The 19,109-nt window shown below is 37.6% G+C and overlaps 1 pseudogene; it reads left to right on the top strand.

Moving 5' to 3' along the window:
• The first annotated feature begins 1,274 nt into the window (after positions 1–1,274).
• On the top strand, positions 1,275–5,483 carry LOC113330487 (annotated as a pseudogene).
• The last annotated feature ends 13,626 nt before the right edge of the window (positions 5,484–19,109 follow it).

Below are 19,109 nucleotides of genomic sequence, written 5' to 3'. Positions count from 1 at the left end.
ATCATTGTCCTTACAAAATTGCGAAACAAATACAAGTTTGTTTAATCTCAGGGACATGTAATATATGATTCAATGTGAACATTCTTGAGTTATAGGTGAAGGATGCATTACCAACATTGGTAATGTTCAGTGCATTGACATTACCAACGTGCACCTGTTCAGGGCCATCATATTCATGAGGAATAGATAAATTCCTCATATCTGAAGTTAGACGATGGGTATCTCCAGTGTCAGTTACCCATTGGTGTTGATAGTCACTTCCACGCAAAGCTATGTAAGCTGCAGGTCCTTTCTGCCGATTGTTGTTGGGCTTGTTGTAACGGAACCAACATCTGACAGCTTGATGATTCTCCTTCTTACAAATCTGACACGGTTGTTCATACCTCTTCTGAGCATGCGGATTGCGACGCTGTGGCTGATTGTTATGCATCTGAGATTGTCCACGATACTGTTGGTTGAAGTATCTTGTTCCTCCTCTGCTGCTCGAAGCTGAGTTTGATGCAGCAACACTAGCTATAGGTTTTTGTAGTAACTCCAGCTGATGTTCAAGCCGCATATCAAATGTGAGAAGATGTGCATAGAATGTCTCCATCTCCATATCTTCATTGGTTCCCAAGGCAGTGATAATGGGATCGTAGGACTAATTAAGTCCATTTTAAATAGCTTGTTTCTTTTCATCATCAGTAGCAATATACCCTGATGCTGCAAGTTGATCAAACAGGTTCTTAGCATCAATCAGAATTTTCTTTAATGACTTGTTACCTTTGCTTAGATAATGCAATTGTTTCTTAAGATTCATCACATGAATCTTAATTTTAGGAACAAAGTAGCTCTCAAGTTTATCCCAAACTTGTTTTGCAGTTTTCAATCCTCGTACATGACAAAGAACTTCTGGTGTAAGTGTAGAGAATAACCACCCTACAAGCAGCGAGTCTGTTTATTCATAATCTGTAAACTTTGGGTTTACGGCTTCCGAGTTAGGAAGAGTTTTTGAGGGGATTTCTTCTGTTCCATCAACAAAACCTTGGAGACCATATCCTTTTAGAATGGGCTCAAATTGAGTTTTCCAGAGAGAATGGTTGGTATCTGTGAGTTTGAGAGTCACAAGATGATGTATCTGTATATTTCTTAGGTTATTGGTAGTGTTGTTTGTTGCAATTGTTGATTGGTTGTTTTTTTTTGATGTAGAAGTGTGGGTTGGATCGATGGCGGATACCAAGTTAAAACTTGATATTGGGTAGAAGATCTTCCACAGTTCTCTTGTGGAGATCACAATGATATTTATATCAATAGATTTCTGCAAAGCAGTTAAACATATTTCGGTATTGACTCAACAAACTGAAGACTCTATCAAATTCTAAGCTATGTCTCTAACTGAACGTAAACATAGCAGTAGGAAACTGTAATACATTGTCATCTGATTGACTCAACTAGATTCTGTTGAGTTCTCAACTATGTTATCCTTAACACATCCAATAGAAATTCATGAAAGTCTGGTTTTGGTTCTTCCCATGCAGAGACCCGATAATACTCTCTTCCTGCTTCACCCAACATCAGATTATCGAGCCCAAGTTTTTGGATTTAATCAAACATACAATGTTTGTTTACTCCATTCAAGTCCATCCCAACGAATATTTGCGATTGAATCTCATTCAGTCATGTCCAAATTTCGAATCCAAACTCTGCCAGCGTTGGTTTTATTTTCCCGCTAGTTTCTGAAAATTCAAACGAAGAAGTAGGTGCCCCCTAACCAACTGCCGGGTGCCTTTAACACTTGGGGGTGTCATGGGGTGTAAATAGCAAGTGGGTGCCCTTTAACCAAATGAGGGGTGCCTTAAGTGATATCTCCCACGAGCGCAAATACCACTTTTCGAGCCAATTTTCCACACATGTTTATTTCTCCAAAAATACCTACAAAGAGATAAAATACCAAAATAAGTACAAAAATGGGTACTAACAATATACAAAATTGAGATCAAAATAGACACATAAATACATCTATCAGTCAACGTATCTCATATGTGCCTCTACTTTTTCCTGCTACATGTATCACTCCATCTCCTGGAACATCAATCAAGCGTCGATTTGAGCTAAGTATTTTTTCTCAATTAATTAAAATCGTTGTTTCTACACCCCAACAGTGTATATACAGGTGCTGCTTATAAGTCGATTAAAAAGAATTTATGTTGTTCCTAGGGCTGCACAACGGGTAGGGTGGGTAGGATATGGCCTATACCCGCCACCCTACCCGTTTACCGGCGGTTAAGAAAATCTTTACCCGCCACCCTACCCGCCAAATAATGGATAGGGTAGGATACGGTTAAAAAACTGGCGGGTAGGGTAGGGTTGGCGGGTAGGAGTAGGGTATGTGCACTTCTAGGTAGGGTGGGTAGGATATGGACTATACCCGCCACCCTACCCGTTTACTGGCGGTTAAGAAAATCTTTACCCGCCACCCTACCCGCCGAATAGTGGATAGGATAGGATACGGTTAAAAAACTGACGGGTAGGGTAGGGTTGGCGGGTATGGGTAGGGTATGTGCACCCCTAGTTGTTCCTGTCAAATTTTATGAGAAACATAGATAATTAGATAGCTCATGTTGTTGACTTTGATTCTTGAAATGGTTTTGCTGAATGCCATGCACTGTTGTTTATTTAAATTTGTTTCATTTGGGACAGGTTTTTGTCAGAGACTACGTTCCAAGTGCCTTGGCATTTTGATGAACGGAGAGCCCGGATTAGTGAAGAATTTTATTTTGGAAAATTTTCGACTTCAGTAGTCATGTGAGATAATGACGCCAGAAGATTTCAAGCTCAGTTCAGGAGTAGTGCCAGTGATTTCATGATGGAACAATTGCCGATTTCAAACATGCAAAACAAAAGATAAACACAAAAACAAGATAATGGCTGAGTCACGACCAGGTCGTTCTCTTTAAGACGTTTCGTGGCTCTGCCTTGAGTTTTGTGCAAGCAGTTCGTTTTTCGTCACAACGCTCCCAGGATAAAATAACCGAGATAAAAACTCTCTTCAATCCCTCACGCACACAATGAGAGATTGATCACTTTCACTCTTTCTTATCTTGCTCAGAAAAACTAGTCTCTTGATTCTAAAAACAAAAAAAAAACAGTGGTATTGAAAACTTGTTTTCCTTATGCTTCCAAAACTGTTTTTTATAGCCCAAGCAATGAATACGAATTAATGCAAAATAAATTTAATTTATTGCAAACATTATAAATTTCACAACAGTATAAAACGGGCAAATTAATCGTACCATAATTATCACAATTATCAACGTAATTAAGGGCAGTAAAACTGGGTTGAAAATTCTTTTCAAAATCAGCAAAAATAACTTTCCAAATTCAAGAGACCTCCCAAGACCCCGCTTCCGGAATATAATTAAATATATATATATATATATATATACAATTAGTAAAGGGAGGGATTTGATCCCGAGACCTCCCCTTTAAGGCCCAAAATGCTTAACCATTGGGTCAAGCTCGAATTGTTGATAAAATATATAAAAAGTTTATTTTAAAACATATATCCCAACATTTCATAGTACTCCGTGAAACTGAAACTTTATTTACAGATTTTGGTTAAACTACAGTAGGAAGAGATGCTCCCGTAGACTCTGGGATTGTGGTGGTTGTACTGCTTCATGCTTACACAAAGTCTACAAAACATGCGTCAAAAAAGCAAACTACAAAACACTTATCCTTGTATAAAAATCCAGAGCGCCAAAAGGGTCTGCATCTCATTCTGACTTTATTCCTTTCAGAAGGGTTTGAAACATTTCCAACTTTGCTTACATCTGATGGATCTTCTATGATCGATCGCAGAGTGGTGGCTGCTTTTCTCCTTATATATGTCCTATTATTATGAGCTAGACAAATATTGTTAGTTTTCCTTATCAATATATTTAGGAGACAAGCACATAGGTAGTATGTTTGAATTTCTTTTGAAGACTATGCTAGTTGGTTTGTTGCTTTGATTTGGTTATCCATGCGCTATACGGTTTTCGCATTATTAAAATTGTAAGGCTCCGGAAACAATATGCTTAGACGGTCTAGTTTTTTTTTATCCTTTGTCCCTAAATCTTTTGAGGGCGTTTATGGCTATCATATTGAAATTCAAGCACTTTTTTCATGACTTTGAGATTATCTTTGGGATTACTCAAGAAAGACGATAAGGGAAAGGAGTACAAGGAACAAATAGTTAAAAGACTCCATGCATTGAGTCATCACATGAAAAATTATTTTTGGCTTGACATTGAGCAACTTAATACTTCCTCCGTTTTTTTTAATGAGTCAGTTTTGTTTTTAGAGAAATTTAAGGAAATTAAGAGAATTAATCATTGAAAGTGGTCCTCATGACACTTGTCAATAAAAAAAGTGAAGTGAAATGGTCCCCATGACAATTGTCAGCAAAAGAAGTAAAGTGAAGTGGTCCACATGACACTTGTCATCAAAAGAAGTTAAGAGAAAAGTGGTCCCAAAAAATTAAAATAATATTTGACTTTCCCAATTAGGAAACTGACCATTTTTTTGAAACTTTCATTTATAGAAACTGGCATATTAAAAAAGAACGGAGGGGAATATCATTTATCACTATAAAAGCGTCAGTCAAAAAATTCAAGTTGGTTACATCAATGGTAATGTCAATCCTGCAAGAATTGACTTCCGTTGGTTTTGCTCGGGTTACTGCATTACGATTGTATCATCTTTGGATACCCTTGATCAATCTGATGTCATTATGGATCTTATCGAGGTATGTTGGGGAGAATTCGTTGGGGAAATGCCAATTAAGATTTGTTATCCAGCTATAGAAGGTCATAAATGGAGCATTGTGACCGGTTCTAATACTAAAAATACTAGATGGAGTTACCACAATGGAGGATCCTAGCCAAGTAAGCATTTATTTACTTATTGTATGTATAAATGTTCTCATATATCATATTGCACAGTTATTGAACTTTTCTCATGGTTAGTGATGTATGTCTGTCATACTGTTGCACCACGATCATCATTACTATACTATGAGGCCAAACGGTTGCACTGTGATAAATTACTATGAAGATTACTTGTTCAATGTCTAGTGAGTCCATAGTATGTTACATGTGCGTATGATTTTTCAAAAATGTTTTAGATGTAATACATGACTTATTTTCTCCATTATGTTTGTCTAAGATTTTGCATTTGCCTTGTGAGATGTTTGTTACAGTGTTTCAACTCATTGTTAATGATGTGCATGTGTGGATTTCCCAGTGCTTTTGTGGCTCCTCATAGCTGCATATATCAGGTGTGGGCGGCCAACTATGGTAAAGCGTGCAATTGACCTTGTGGAGACCCGCTTGTCAAAAGATAGCTGGCCAGAATATTATGATGAGAAGCCTGGAAGGTATATGGGAAAGCAAGCTCGTAAAAATCAGACATGGTCAGTAGCTGGGTACTTGGTGGCAAAATTGATGATTGAAAACCCGTAAAGAAGGTACCTTGGCTTATATCTATTGAAGAAGACGATGACATGAAGCCATTCCCCAAAACAAGATCTACTTCGGAGACCTAGTCCTTGTATTCAATAAATATTCTTTTTACTAGATTTTCTTATGTTAACGTGTTCACTAATAGGTGTTTGGATGTACACTCAGAAGCTGCTTTTCGACTTCTGGAAGTCGAAAAGTCAGAAATCAGTTTGACAATAATTTTACAGAACGACTTCTAGAAACAGAAAAGTCAATTTTTGTGAAGCAAATAGTTTTTCTTCTGACTTCTGCATCTGGAGAAACAGATTTCAGAAGCATATCTGTACCCAAACGCACTATAAGCCATTTTCCAAGTTTGGGATATCGAGAAAAGGATATTTTGTACACGAAAACCAAACATCATTCTTGAAAGCTAGTGTTTATTAAGCTGAAAAAAGACACTTCAATGAGAAAACTCTTTGGAATGTAATAATATCGATTCATACAGAAGAAAGTTACGTATTGCATTGAGTTGAACAAATGACGAGGACCCAGGATCTTCACTCAGTTGTCATCTACGCTTACATAATGTTGTAGGTCATTTCCCATGGTGCCAAACAGAGCACTCTACTATGGAGACAACCCATCAATCAATGGATCTGATCAAAAAATCAGGAAAAGGAGCAATGAGAGAGAGTGTCAGATCAAGAGAGATCATTCCCCAGTTAATCACTCAGATTAACCGGAAAACTTTTGAATTTTCCAATCAAAATTTTGGAAATCAATAGGGTTTCAAATTGTAGAAAGAGGATATGGGGGATTAAATTTCAGGATATTCTTTTCTAATAATATAGGAAGATGGATGACCAAGTCTTAGGAAGAAATTTTCAATCCGGTAAGCACACGAGGACGGTGGACAAGAAGAGACGGCAACTTTTCTTTCCTTATGGAACAACTTTAAAACTCGAGAGGAGATTTTATCAATATTTCAAGAACAAATGAAAATAGAGCAACAAATAGGGATTTGTTTATTCCTAGAGGTATGGACGGCTTTAGGTGGAAAAAATATTATGAGTTGCTTTTTTTTTTATCAATCAGCTGGGGAGTTGCTAGTCAAACTGGTCGGAGGAGTTATAACCACTCAGCAAAGAATACCATCATCATCAGACTTCCAAGAAGGTATCATCAACACTGGAGAAAGACGAAATATAAACATATCATGTCTTACATTTGTATGTACCGCATATGAGAATATTTCATGGAATCGAGTTGCCTGAGAAATTGCTCAGAAGCTAAAATGGAATAGATTCCTTAAATTAACTATCAACAACAATAACTCATCTAATTTTCAACCTAATAATGATTGGAAATTGGAGAGTTGTTGGAAACCTATTAAATGGAGCTTCAAATACTAGTACTAAAGTAAATAGGTGCATTTATGATGATGTTACAATTAATGAAAGAGTTCTGACACTAGCTTAAATTTGGATTAAAATCAAGGGATTTCATGTGCAGTTTGTTGGAGACAGTAACAACAATCGTAATTAACTAGGGAAAAATACTTAGCTTAAACCGACGCTTGATTGATGTTCTGGGAGATGCACTGATCACTGCAGTAGGAACTAGTAGAGGCACGTATGAGAAACGCTGACATAAAGGCAATATCGCCTGCTACTCCTCTTGTAGAGAGATGCTATAGAAATTGGCGAGTCACCTCCAGGATACAAATACTGATAGTACTCCTTAATGTAGCATACAAAGAGAGTACTCTAAGAGCTTGGCAACAGAGATTTAACAAAACTCAAAATAGAGAAAACTGAATAGTAAAAAGTGTTTTCAGAAGAAAAACAGAGGAAGAGTAGAAGGAGAGATATTTCTCTGTTGTATCAAATGATATGAAGACTCCTCTCTTATATAGTGTTCAAGAATATTTTGGACGTTAGAAATAATGGAATAAGATTCCCATGTGTATGAAAAAAGAGGATCAGAGATTCTCACTTTGTCAGAAAAACAGTCACTAAGAAAACTGTGTAAAAGAAAAGGCTGCAAAGCTGCTGACTAGAAGACTGTGTAAAGTGTAAGATTTTGTCTGTCCAAGAGAAGCATGCGAACAGAAAACAGTCAACACAAAACCATGCGTGTTAGACACATAAGACAAACATGTATAGTCATATAGAAGATTCTTTTACATGTTTGGAAAACGCGTAAGAAAATTTTCAGCAAAAAGATAGGATCTAGTGAACCCACACCCGAACCCAAACCCGACGGACGGCGGCGTGCGTGCTTCGGTGCGAAGCACAGCGCGTACGGGAAAGGAAACCTTTCTTCAGTCTAGGTCTTCTCCCTCACACAAAAGTGTGTTGACCCAAATGGCCATGCCCTTTAGCCAAATCTATGGTATTTAAGTCTAAAACTCTTTAGATTTTAGTCTATGTGGGACTATTGTTTTATCTATTCAAATGAAGAAAAAAAACTAGTGGGAAATAGGTCTAGGGATCAAATCATAGTCCATGCATATTTGGTTTTAAAATAAAACCCGTTTTTTCTAACAATCCCCCACATGAATGATAAAACATGTCGACAAAATAAGAGAAAATAGAATACATCAAAATTAGGCTAAGGTGTCCCAGAGATTGAACCTTAACTTAGTGAGAGGTTACCGGAACTTCTTGTTGTAATGGTGAATACAATGTCTTGAACCTCCAACAGTGAATGCAATTCAGAAATAACAACCACACTTTGATGTCTCAAAGAAAAGATGCCAAGCTCTTGTCGTTGTGCCCGTTTTGGCCGTGGGATAAATCCCGGACTTAGTGAATGTCTCTATAGAATCAGGTCAAATTCTCACAGAAAGCGACCCCACTTCCAACATACACATAGGTGAGTCCATTAAGAGTGTCCTGCCACACCCCGCTTTAAGCAAATCCATGGTACTCATTAAGATCTCAACAGATCATCCTTACTCGTGCAGGTAGCACTATCACACAGTGACATCATAGGGAGGGATAAAGATAGTGTTATATCGATATCACCATAAATTAGTTGTCTCATTGAACCTTGATCTTAGATCTCCATTCACAAGGTTGAGTATCCTTTATGGTGACTTATTCAATGAGCTTAAGTCACATCCCCCTCGATGTGGATCTAACTACCTCTCTAGATAAACCTTTCGTCAAAGGATCTGCAATATTCTCTTTAGACCTCACAAAGTCTATAGAGATGATACCAGTAGAGAGTAGTTGTTTCACTGTCTTGTGTCTTCTTTGTAGATGTATAGACTTTTCATTGTATACAATATTCCTTGCGCATCCAATAGCAGCTTGACTGTCACAGTGGATTGCGATCTAATACACGGGCTTGGGACAGAGTGGAATTCCTCCCAGGAAACCTCGTATCCATTCAGCTTCCTCTCCAGCTTTCTCCAAGGCTATAAACTCAGATCTCATAGTGGATCGAGCTATACATGTCTGTTTGGAAGACTTCCATGACACAGACGCACCTCCAAGTGTGAATATATACCCACTAGTGGATTTGCACTCATCTGAGTCTGATATCCAGTTAGCATCACAATACCATTCTAGCACAGCAAGATACTTCCCAAAACTTAAGCAATAGTTTGAAGTTCCTCTCAGGTACCGTAGAACTCTGTAGAGAGCATTCTAGTGATCCCGCCCAGGGTTGCAAGTGTACCTGCTTAATCTTCTCACAGTGTAGGTAATGTCAGGTCTTGTGCAGTTCATTAAATACATAAGACTGCTAATAATGCGAGAATACTCAAGCTGAGAAATTCCCTCACCCTTGTTCTTTTTCAAGTTACAATTGGGATCATAAGGAGTAGATACAGGTTTAGCATTTTCATGATTAAATCTCTTAAGTAAAATTTCAGCATAATGAGATTGACTAAGCCTATATCCATCAGACGTCTTTCTGATTTTCATCCCTAAGATTACATCAGCAGGGCCTAAGTCTTTCATGTCAAAATTTTCGTTGAGCATGCTTTTAGTGGTATTAATAATATCAAGGTTACTGCCTAATATGAGCATATCATTAACATAAATACACACAATAACATGAGAATCATCCACAGATTTAATGTAAAAACATTTATCAGATTCATAAACCTTGAAGCCATTAGATACCATTATATGATAAAAAAAAATCGTGCCACTATTTAGGTGCTTGTTTTAAACCATACAGAGATTTGTTCAATTTGCATACTTTGTCTTCAAAAACTTTCACAACAAAACCTTCAGGTTGGTACATATAAATTTCTTCATTCAATTCACCATATAAAAATGCATTTTTAACATCCATCTGATGTATATGCAAATCATAAATAAAGCAATCGCAATCAGCATCCTAATAGAAGTGATTCTAGTGACCGGTGAATAAGTATCAAAGAAATATAATCCTTCATGTTGTCTATAGCCCTAGCTTTGTATTTTTCTATAGTTCCATCTATTCTCAGCTTCCTTTTGAAGACCCATTTGTAACCTATGGTTTTATTACCAGGAGGTAAGTCTAGAATCTCCCAAGTTTCGTTTTGTTGAATGGAATCTCACTCATTAATCGAAGCTTCTTCCCAGAAGGGAGCTTCCAGAGAAGTCATAGCTTCCTTATAGGTTTTGGGTTCAGACTCTACCGTAAAAGTCACAAAATCTGGACCGAAACTTTTCTTGGTTATAACCCTCTTACTTCTTCTAGGTTCGGTCTCATCATCTAGAGACGGGGGCTGACTAGTTGAAGGAACATTTGTTAGGTCATCGTGGACCCTTTTGCGAGGTCCAGACCCTAAAGGAAAAATGTGTTCAAAAAACACTGCATCTCTATATTCCATTATGGTGTTCTGACCAATGACCATGAACCTATAAGCACTAGTGTGCTCAGGATAGCCTAGGAAAACACAATCCACAGTTTTCGGTCTTATTTTGGTTTTCTTGGAACAAGGAATGGCCACCTTGGCCAAACACCCCCACACTTTAAAGAATGCATAGGAAGGTTTTCTACCTCTCCATAACTCATATGGAGTTTTGTCAGATTTCTTAAATAGAACTCGGTTCAAGATATAGCAAGCAGAGAGAATTCCTTCCCCCCACAGGTTCGAAGGTATCCCTGAACTAGATAACATAGCGTTCACCATATCTATGGGTCTTCGGCTTTTCCTTTCAGCTACTTCATTCGACTCAGGTGAAGAAGGTGCAGTAGTTTCATGAATGATGTCATTAAGTTTGCAAGATTCTCCTATGGGTATCACATACTCACCGCCTCGGTCTGACCTAAGATTTTTAATTGTAACACCTCTTTGGTTTTCTAATTCAAGTTTATATAATTTGAAAGCGTCTAAGGATTCATCTTTACTTCTAAGAAGATAAACCTGACAGTACCGTGAGTAATCATCGATAAAAAGTGATGTACCATTTTTTACCACCTTTAGTTGGTGTTGATTTCAAATCTCCTAAATCCAAGTGGATTAGTTCTAGGAGAGTTGTACTACGTTCAACCTTTTTGTTAAAGGGTTTTCTTGCATATTTAGATTCAACGCAAATTTCACATTTATGACCTCTGTCAATGTTTATTTTAGGAATGCAACCTAAAGTAGCAAGTCTTTCAATGGATTTGAAATTAACATGTCCTAGTCTATCATGCCAAACATATGAGTATACCTCACGTGCCAAAACCTAAAACAATTGAAGATTTTTTTGAGAGATTTTTAGCTCAGCGGAATAGAATCTGTCAACAAACCAACAAAGGATCAAATTAAAATCAAGGTCAAGATGTAACGGAAATTATCAACCAAATACCATAAAAGACTTTTTGAATCGTTTTTTCGGAGAAAAAAGAAAAAAACTGAAGCAGTCAACACAACAGGAGTTTTCAACTCATCATGTAGTGGATCTCAATGCCACTGAGAACGCACCAGCTAGACAGATCACACAAGTCATTCATACAGATTCATTGTTGAATGGATCAGAATTACTAACACCAAATGTTATCAGAGAAACTGATGAGGAGTCTCAGGCAATTGAAATTTTAGACTCAGTCAGAAGAAATGTAGTCTTTAACACAGTGGATATGCTCATGGATGCAACAAAAAATGTTGGAGGTAATGTGGGAGAAGACCCAGAAAAAATAAGAAAAGTTTATGCTGAAATTGTGGCAAAACATATGTTACTCAGTGAGAAAAGAATTAAGAAGAAAATGGCTATAATAGATGGAATTGTTGAAGTAGAAGATACAATTAAGAATTCTTCAGAAAATAATATGGAATTGGTAGAACATACAGTTAACTTGGGCTCAGATGGTCTCTATGGATATTAAGATCCTTGTATGGAACATGAGAAGACTAGCATCAATAAATAAAATGGATGGAATGAAGGATTTGGTGAGGAAAGTTAAACCTACTTGTATTCTACTTCAAGAAACTCACATGATGAAAATGAATGATTGGTGGATCAAACAAATATGGGAAGGTTAAAATTTTAGATGGAGAGACATTCCATCTCAAGGACTTTCTAGTGGTAATCTAATAATATAGGATGATAATTTATTAGATTGTGAAGATGACGTATCGGGTCCAAATACACTTGTTCGAGCATTGCTCGGTCGAGCTGCCAAGCGTTGCTATCTCAAGTTTATTGTCAAGTTTAGTTGACAAAACTATAAGTCTTGATTTCTAGTCTACTTATAACTAAGTCTCCGATTAGGATAGAAAGTGTAGTCGAGCATTATACTTCACGGCGTTCATCGATTGAAGACGAAGAACTACTAAGGGGAGCTTGTGGAACTTCATCAACAAAAGGTATGTTGAGACTTGAACTCATCTATCACTCAAAATTTTATCTAATCTATCTCCTATTTGAGACAAAAGTCGTATAGCTATATAGACTTCGATTATACACATTTGATATTTCGAGCCGAGTTTAACTCGCTTACATATTTCTCGAAATATGTGTTGGTAAGCTTTCACTTTAACCAAGTTGTTAGAGCATATCTCGGTTGAACCCACCAAGCGTTGGTATGTCAAGTTTGGTTGTCATATTTTAGTGAACCAAAACTCATTTAAAGAGTCGCTTGATTATGTACTAGAGTCAACTTCGTATAGGTTAGCTTGAAAGTATTAGGATATGAGACATTAAAAGTATTGCGAAGACTTGAAGAAGCGAAGAAGTAAGATGCTACAATGACAACATCATCCTGCCACTTGAGGTTAGTGATATTTGACTTTAACTGTTTCATTCCCTAACATATCTTTCAAGTCGTGCATATTGAAAACAAAACTGCGAAGCATGAACACTCTAGTTAGACATAGTATTAAGGAATACAATACGAGGTTTATAGCTTAACCATTAAACTTTGTAGATAAGACATCGACATAATCGTTTAAATGCTATTGTGATTATGTATGGGTATGAGGTGAGGATTTCATCCTATGAAACAATGTTTTACATGTGTTTTAAGGAAGTAAATTCATAAACTTGTTTTGTGAATCGAAAAGGAAACCGCCAGGCGTTATTGGTATTGTTATTTATTGCATATCTTGTGAACAACCAATATGTGTGATTAGCATAACCGCTCATGAATTTTATTGTGTTCTTGGTAAAAATATTCACAAAGGCCTGACTTTTGTATTGCTATGACTTTTATTAGTGAAACCGATCTTAAGTAATCACCTGAGATGGTATGATCGATTTTGTGTTATTGGTAAGACCGACTCTGGGTAAAGGGGAACCGATCCTAGTAAGAGGTGCAACCTATCACAAAGAGGAATCGATCCTTGTATGAGGTGCAACATGTTTTAGCAGAAAGGGGAACCGATCCTATGGACATGTGCAACACATTCAAGTTAGATACCATATAAATGTGGGGAACCGATCCTAGTACCTATTCAACCGAATTTTGGAAATCTAGTGTGACTATGAATAGTACTCACATGGAGGTAGAACCGAAACTTGTTTTGGTAGAACCCTAAAACCCATGATTTGTGATTGAGTGTTCTTGATCAATCACATAGTTCTTGAAAGTCAGGTGACCCAATTCTAAACTTGTTTGGAAGTGTGGCAAATCAGTTTCAAGTTTATAAGTATGAAAGAGGACTTACAAAGTAAGGATGTCGACATACTTTGAAAATGTGCAGTAACGCTAATCTTTAAATGTTCAAAGTTATTCCTTAATAGCTAAAGGAAGAAAATCCCAGGATCAAAACATAAATAAGTTAAGAATCTTTTATTTAAGGTTTTTAATTTTATTTTAGGAAAATGAGAATTAGTAATGTGCATTTACTAGTTAGAGATTTTCCAAAGAGATTTTCGGTCAATATTTTGGACAGAGCATTTACAGGAATTATGAAAACCGAATTTGGAATATATTGCATATCTTGAGAATATTTTCGGTTTTGTAAATTCCTTGGTGTCCAAACTTCCTTGGTCTATTGATAGACACATTTTTGTGTCTAAGTTGCCCTCAATTTTCTGTATTGTTGGTACTCGATTTCGTACTTATTATGGTGTTTTTTGTATTTGTAGGTATTTTTGGGAAATAAACATTTTTGGAAAATTCGGCTCCAAAAGTTGCTCGGGGCACCCCGGAGGACATTTTCTATACGGACCCCAGATTTGGCTAAGGAGCACCCATGGCTACGTGTAGCACAAATTCATCCACAACACCCATAATCTATCGGCACCCCCACTCTGGTTAGGGGGCCACCCTTCTTCTTCATTTGAATTCGAAAAGTTGTGGGATATAATGGCCAGCAGAAGAACAAATTTCTGGTTCGATTTTTGGGATGATTTAGCGAGACTCAATGGTTGGGTCTGTAGGGGAAGACTTGATTGGGCTTATCAGGCTTGGTAAAGGCCTTTGGTTCTGTTGAATTTGGTCAGATAAACCGAGAGAAGGAAACAGAGTGCCACGGGTTTTAGTCAGTCCATTCCGAGTTCTATGTGTGTGATCGAGAGATTTTATTGTGCCTGCTCCATGTTATACCACTTCTGGATGATGACTCAATGTGTTGGGTGTCTTATGTCACGAGAAAACAGCAGGAGTTAAATCTGGGAAGAAAATATTCCCGAGAATATTTTTCTTCAAAGCCGAGTAATGGAAGATTATATGCAGTTATGATGGGAGATTTGGGCGCAGTGAGGTTATATAAGTCGTTGAGGGTCAGTAGAGGGGGTGACGGAGAGTTTGGGGAGATTATAGAGTATCACAGAGTCGAGAAGTTCCAAAAATATTTTTCTGCTGCTGCTCATCTGAAGAACGCGAAGAACAGACCATCCAAGACAGTCGTTTTTCAACAGTGGAAACGACACACAGGCGTGGGTCGAGAATCAGCGACAGTACTGTTCTACCGTTCTTTTCAGTTTGTAACACATATAACTGTTACAAACCCGGTTTTATCATTGTTTCTCCCATTTCATCATTTGTACACCACCTTTGAGCAATAAAAAATGAATTTTGAGCTTGTTTTCCTAATGATGAGCTAAACCCAATCTTTGGGGCGACGGAGGAAGCCATTCTCTCAAGAATTATGTGGTAATATTTATTTTATAAATTTATGCAATATTTTTATATGATTAATTGCATTGATAAAAAATAAATTAAATGATTCTTATTAATCAAATGTGTTTTCTCTTGATGATGTATGCTTAGTTTTAGACTGTTGATGCGTTATACTTGCGACTAACATTTGATATTTTGGGAATCTGATTTTGGCAATACTTTAGAATCGAATCAATTGTTTAAATTGCATGATATAAATTAATTTAGAACCACATAAGTATTGATGAATGGTGAAATCCTAGCTCCAGCCCCTCCATAATTTTCACAACATATCAACATTTATTTGCTTTATTTTCTTTTCTTTAAAATTAAGTCTAAAATCTATTGCTTTCACAAGTCTCAACGAACTTTTTACTACAACTCAATTGAAATCATATCAAATTTTGGCGCCGCCGACGCGGACTTGTCTTTAAGCTAGAGTTTTTAGCTTTTTTTTTTTTTAGGTTTTTATTTGTTTTTCATTTTTATTTTATTTGTTCTTCTTTACGTTTTTGGTTTTTTATCTTTTCCTTACAGATTTTGGAGTTTGGAGCGAAAGAAAAATTTGCCAAAGTTTTTGATGAATACTTAAAGATTTGGAGTAAAAGCAAAGCGAAAGGAGCGAAAGAAAAGAAGAATAAAAATTAATTAAAAAAAAGAGAGAGAGACAAAAAAAAAATTTAGATTATCTTTTTCTTTTGCACTTTATTTTTGGACTTTGGACCATGGACTTTAGTTTTTTAAACCCTACGGAAGTGTAGTTTAAATATAAATTGTTTGCAGAGAAGGACGACGATTACGATATCACCTCGGCCCCTCGGGTTCGTACATGACATAGGAGTTGTGGCCCGAGTTGACTTCAGCGGTTCATCCCCCGTCTGGTACAGGAGGTAAGTTTGTCGAAACACTCGTGAATCCCCTGTTAGCGAGTTACTGTATTCCTTCGTTTGCTTATATGCTGAGGATTTCAAAACGGCTGCTTTAGTTTCCTAGTAAAGGGCAAGGACTGGCCATACAAGATAAGGGTTCGGATTTCATCACCGTTCCCTTCTTGCCCGCCTTGGGAAAACGAAACCAAACACGAACCTAAGCCTAAAATTTGACTAGAACGAGACCTATAGGGTAACGAGCTTAATAGGAAAGTCATTCGAAAAATATTGGTTACTCTTTTAAGCATGCTTCAAAGTTCATGATGGTTTCTGTGAGTTGAATACACCGCCTTGTAACGCCGGTGAGGCCTTGGGTATGAAAGCTCCACTGAGCTTCCCTCGTCTCGATTCAACTTACTTTATCTCGGATTGATTCCAGAGGGGTTTGCTTAAATTGTAACGAATTCCCTTTCGAATGATTAGAAGCTGGTCTAGAAACAATCTAAGTGGAGACATCATGCTTTTTGTTTGCCAGAAATCAGTAGGTATGCTGTGGTGTAGTCAGCCTTGTTTATGTTTGCATAGAACTTCCCTTCCTTTTAGGATTTCTTTCTTTTTATTTTGTTTTTCTAGTGTATGCCCAAGGTTATTGAAGAGCGGGCTTGGAAAAGAAACATTCTAGGTCGTTTGATTAGTGATAAACCTAGTAGTTCTTCTTGTGAAGGCGGGGAGCTCGAAGACTCTTCTTTTGAGAGCCCTGTTTTTGAAAACTTCAGTTTTAAGAATCTGTCTCTTCGTGAGGAAAATACCCCTAGTACTTCACTTGTGCCAGCAATGGCAAATTTGAAAGATTACATGTTCCCAACTAGGTCCACCCGAGCTTCGTGCATTAAATTGCCAGCCACTATGGCTAATTTCGAGATAAAACCTAATATTCTTCAGATGATCCTTATATTCTTAGGGAAAGATGATGAGAACCCTTATTTTCATATTAGGGACTTTGAGGAAATTTGTGGGACAATTAGAATAAAAGACCTTACTGATGAAGTCTTGAAACTTAAGATGTTTCCCTTTTCCTTGAGAGATAAAGCCAAGACCTGGCTGAACAACCTACCATCTGAATCCATTGAAACATGGCAGGAACTTATTACTGCTTTCTATATGAAATTCTACCCTAAGCATAAAACTGCGTCTGTTAGGCAGAAAATTAGTGCTAGTGTGCAACAAGAGGGAGAGTCTCTTTATAGGTTTTTAGAGAGATTCAATGATCTCCTATCCCAGTGTCCTCACCATGGATTTGATAAGATGAAACTCGTAGAGATTATTTATGATGGTTTAGACTATTCAACCAAAGCCATGGTTGAGTCTATGTGCGCTGGTGAGTTCACTAGTAAAAGTGTGATGATGCTTTTACCTTCTTAGGAGCTGTCGCTGAAAAATCCCAACAGTGGGAGTCTTGTGTTGAACCCCCAAAAGACTCTTGGTCAATAGAAGTAGCACCAATGTGGTAGATACAAGCTTCGGGTCTGATGCTAAGTTTGCTGCTTTGTCTAGAAGGTTAGAAGCTTTGGAATTGAATCATCCTAAACATAGGTCTCTTGTTGAACCTGATGATAGGTTTAGAGCCTCTCAAGTGTCTAGTTGTGGAGTAGAACCCAATAACTCGTTTTGGGAAGGTCAGGTTAGTGAAGAGCAAGCCCATGTGTCTATAACAATGCTAGGTTTGAGAACCGTCAAAGTTTGACCCATACTCAGAGACTTACAACCCTGGTTGGAGAAACCATCCTAATTTTTCTTGGTCTAAGGGTCAGAATCAAGGACAGTCTAGTAATTCTCAGCCTCCCCCAGGTTTTGGTTATGCTAAGAACTCTTCAGGTCAACCCCAGTTTCAGAATGAGAAAAAGATCTCCACCTTAGAAGAAACCCTTACTATGTTAGCAAAGAACCATGAGATGTTATCAAAGAACCACTATGGTTTTCAAGAAGAAACCAGGCAGAATTTTAAGAATAATTCCCAGTCTCTTGCTAACTTAGAACTTCAAGTCGGCCAAATAGCTAAGTTTCTTAGTGAAAGAGAAGATGGAAGATTCCCTAGTCAAACTGATCCTAACCCTAAAGGAGAGAAATCGTACAATCATGTGAATTCTATAACAACCCTTAGGAGTGGAAAGAAAGTTGACAATAAGGTTGCCATGCCTGATAGTGAACATGTTGTAGTTCACCCTTCTGAGCCAGAAAATGAGGAGACTGATAGAGTCTCCAAAGAGACCAATGAGGGTCTGCTGAGCCCGGCTTTGTTCCCAGAGCCCCGTTCCCCCAGCTGCTAGTTCCAACTAAGAGGGAGTCCAACTTTAATGATATATTGGAGGTTTTTAAGCAGGTTACTATCAACCTCCCATTGTTAGATGCGATTAAGCAGATTCCCGCTTATGCCAAGTTTCTTAAGGATATGTGTACGCGAAAGCGAAAACTTAGTGTCCAGAAGAAAGCCTTCCTAGCTAGTCATGTGAGTTCTATTATTCAGAATACCACTACTCCTAAGTATAAAGACCCAGGGTCCCCTACTATTTCTTGCACAATAGGTAAATACCGTGTCGAGAAAGCTTTGCTTGACTTAGGAGCCAGTGTGAACTTACTGCCATACCATGTGTACCTTAAGCTAGGACTTGGTGAGATGAAACCTACCCAGATGACACTTCAGTTAGCTGATAGGTCCGTTAAAATTCCTCGTGGTGTGATCGAGGACGTTCTTATTGAGGTCGACAAGTTTATTTATCCAGTGGATTTTGTTATCCTAGATACCCAACCTGTCCCTGACCCAGAGAACCAAATACCAGTGATTTTAGGTCGCCCGTTTTTAGCTACATCCAATGCGATCATTAACTGTCGAAATGGTATTATGAATTTGTCTTTTGGTAATATGACTATTGAGCTGAACATTTTTAATATTAGTAAGCTACCCTCTGAACTAGATGACTCGAGCATAGAAGAGGTGAACATGATAGGAACATTAGTCGAGGAGTCATTACCAAACACTTTGTTAGAAGATCCATTAGAGAAATGCCTAGCCCACTTTGGGATTGATTTTGATGATGACGATGTGATTAATGAGGTGAATGCTTTGTTAGATTCAACCCCTTTGATAGACACTAGTAATGGCTGGAAACCTAAGTTCGAACCTCTACCCGTTTCTGAGTCTACCCTAGTTCCTTCGTTAGAAAAGCCTCCTAAGTTGGACCTT

The sequence above is a fragment of the Papaver somniferum genome, unplaced genomic scaffold, assembly GCF_003573695.1.
Source record: "Papaver somniferum cultivar HN1 unplaced genomic scaffold, ASM357369v1 unplaced-scaffold_118, whole genome shotgun sequence".
NCBI lineage: Eukaryota > Viridiplantae > Streptophyta > Magnoliopsida > Ranunculales > Papaveraceae > Papaver > Papaver somniferum.
The sequence above is the reverse complement of the archived record's forward strand: the minus strand, read 5'-3'. Positions and strand labels throughout refer to the sequence as shown.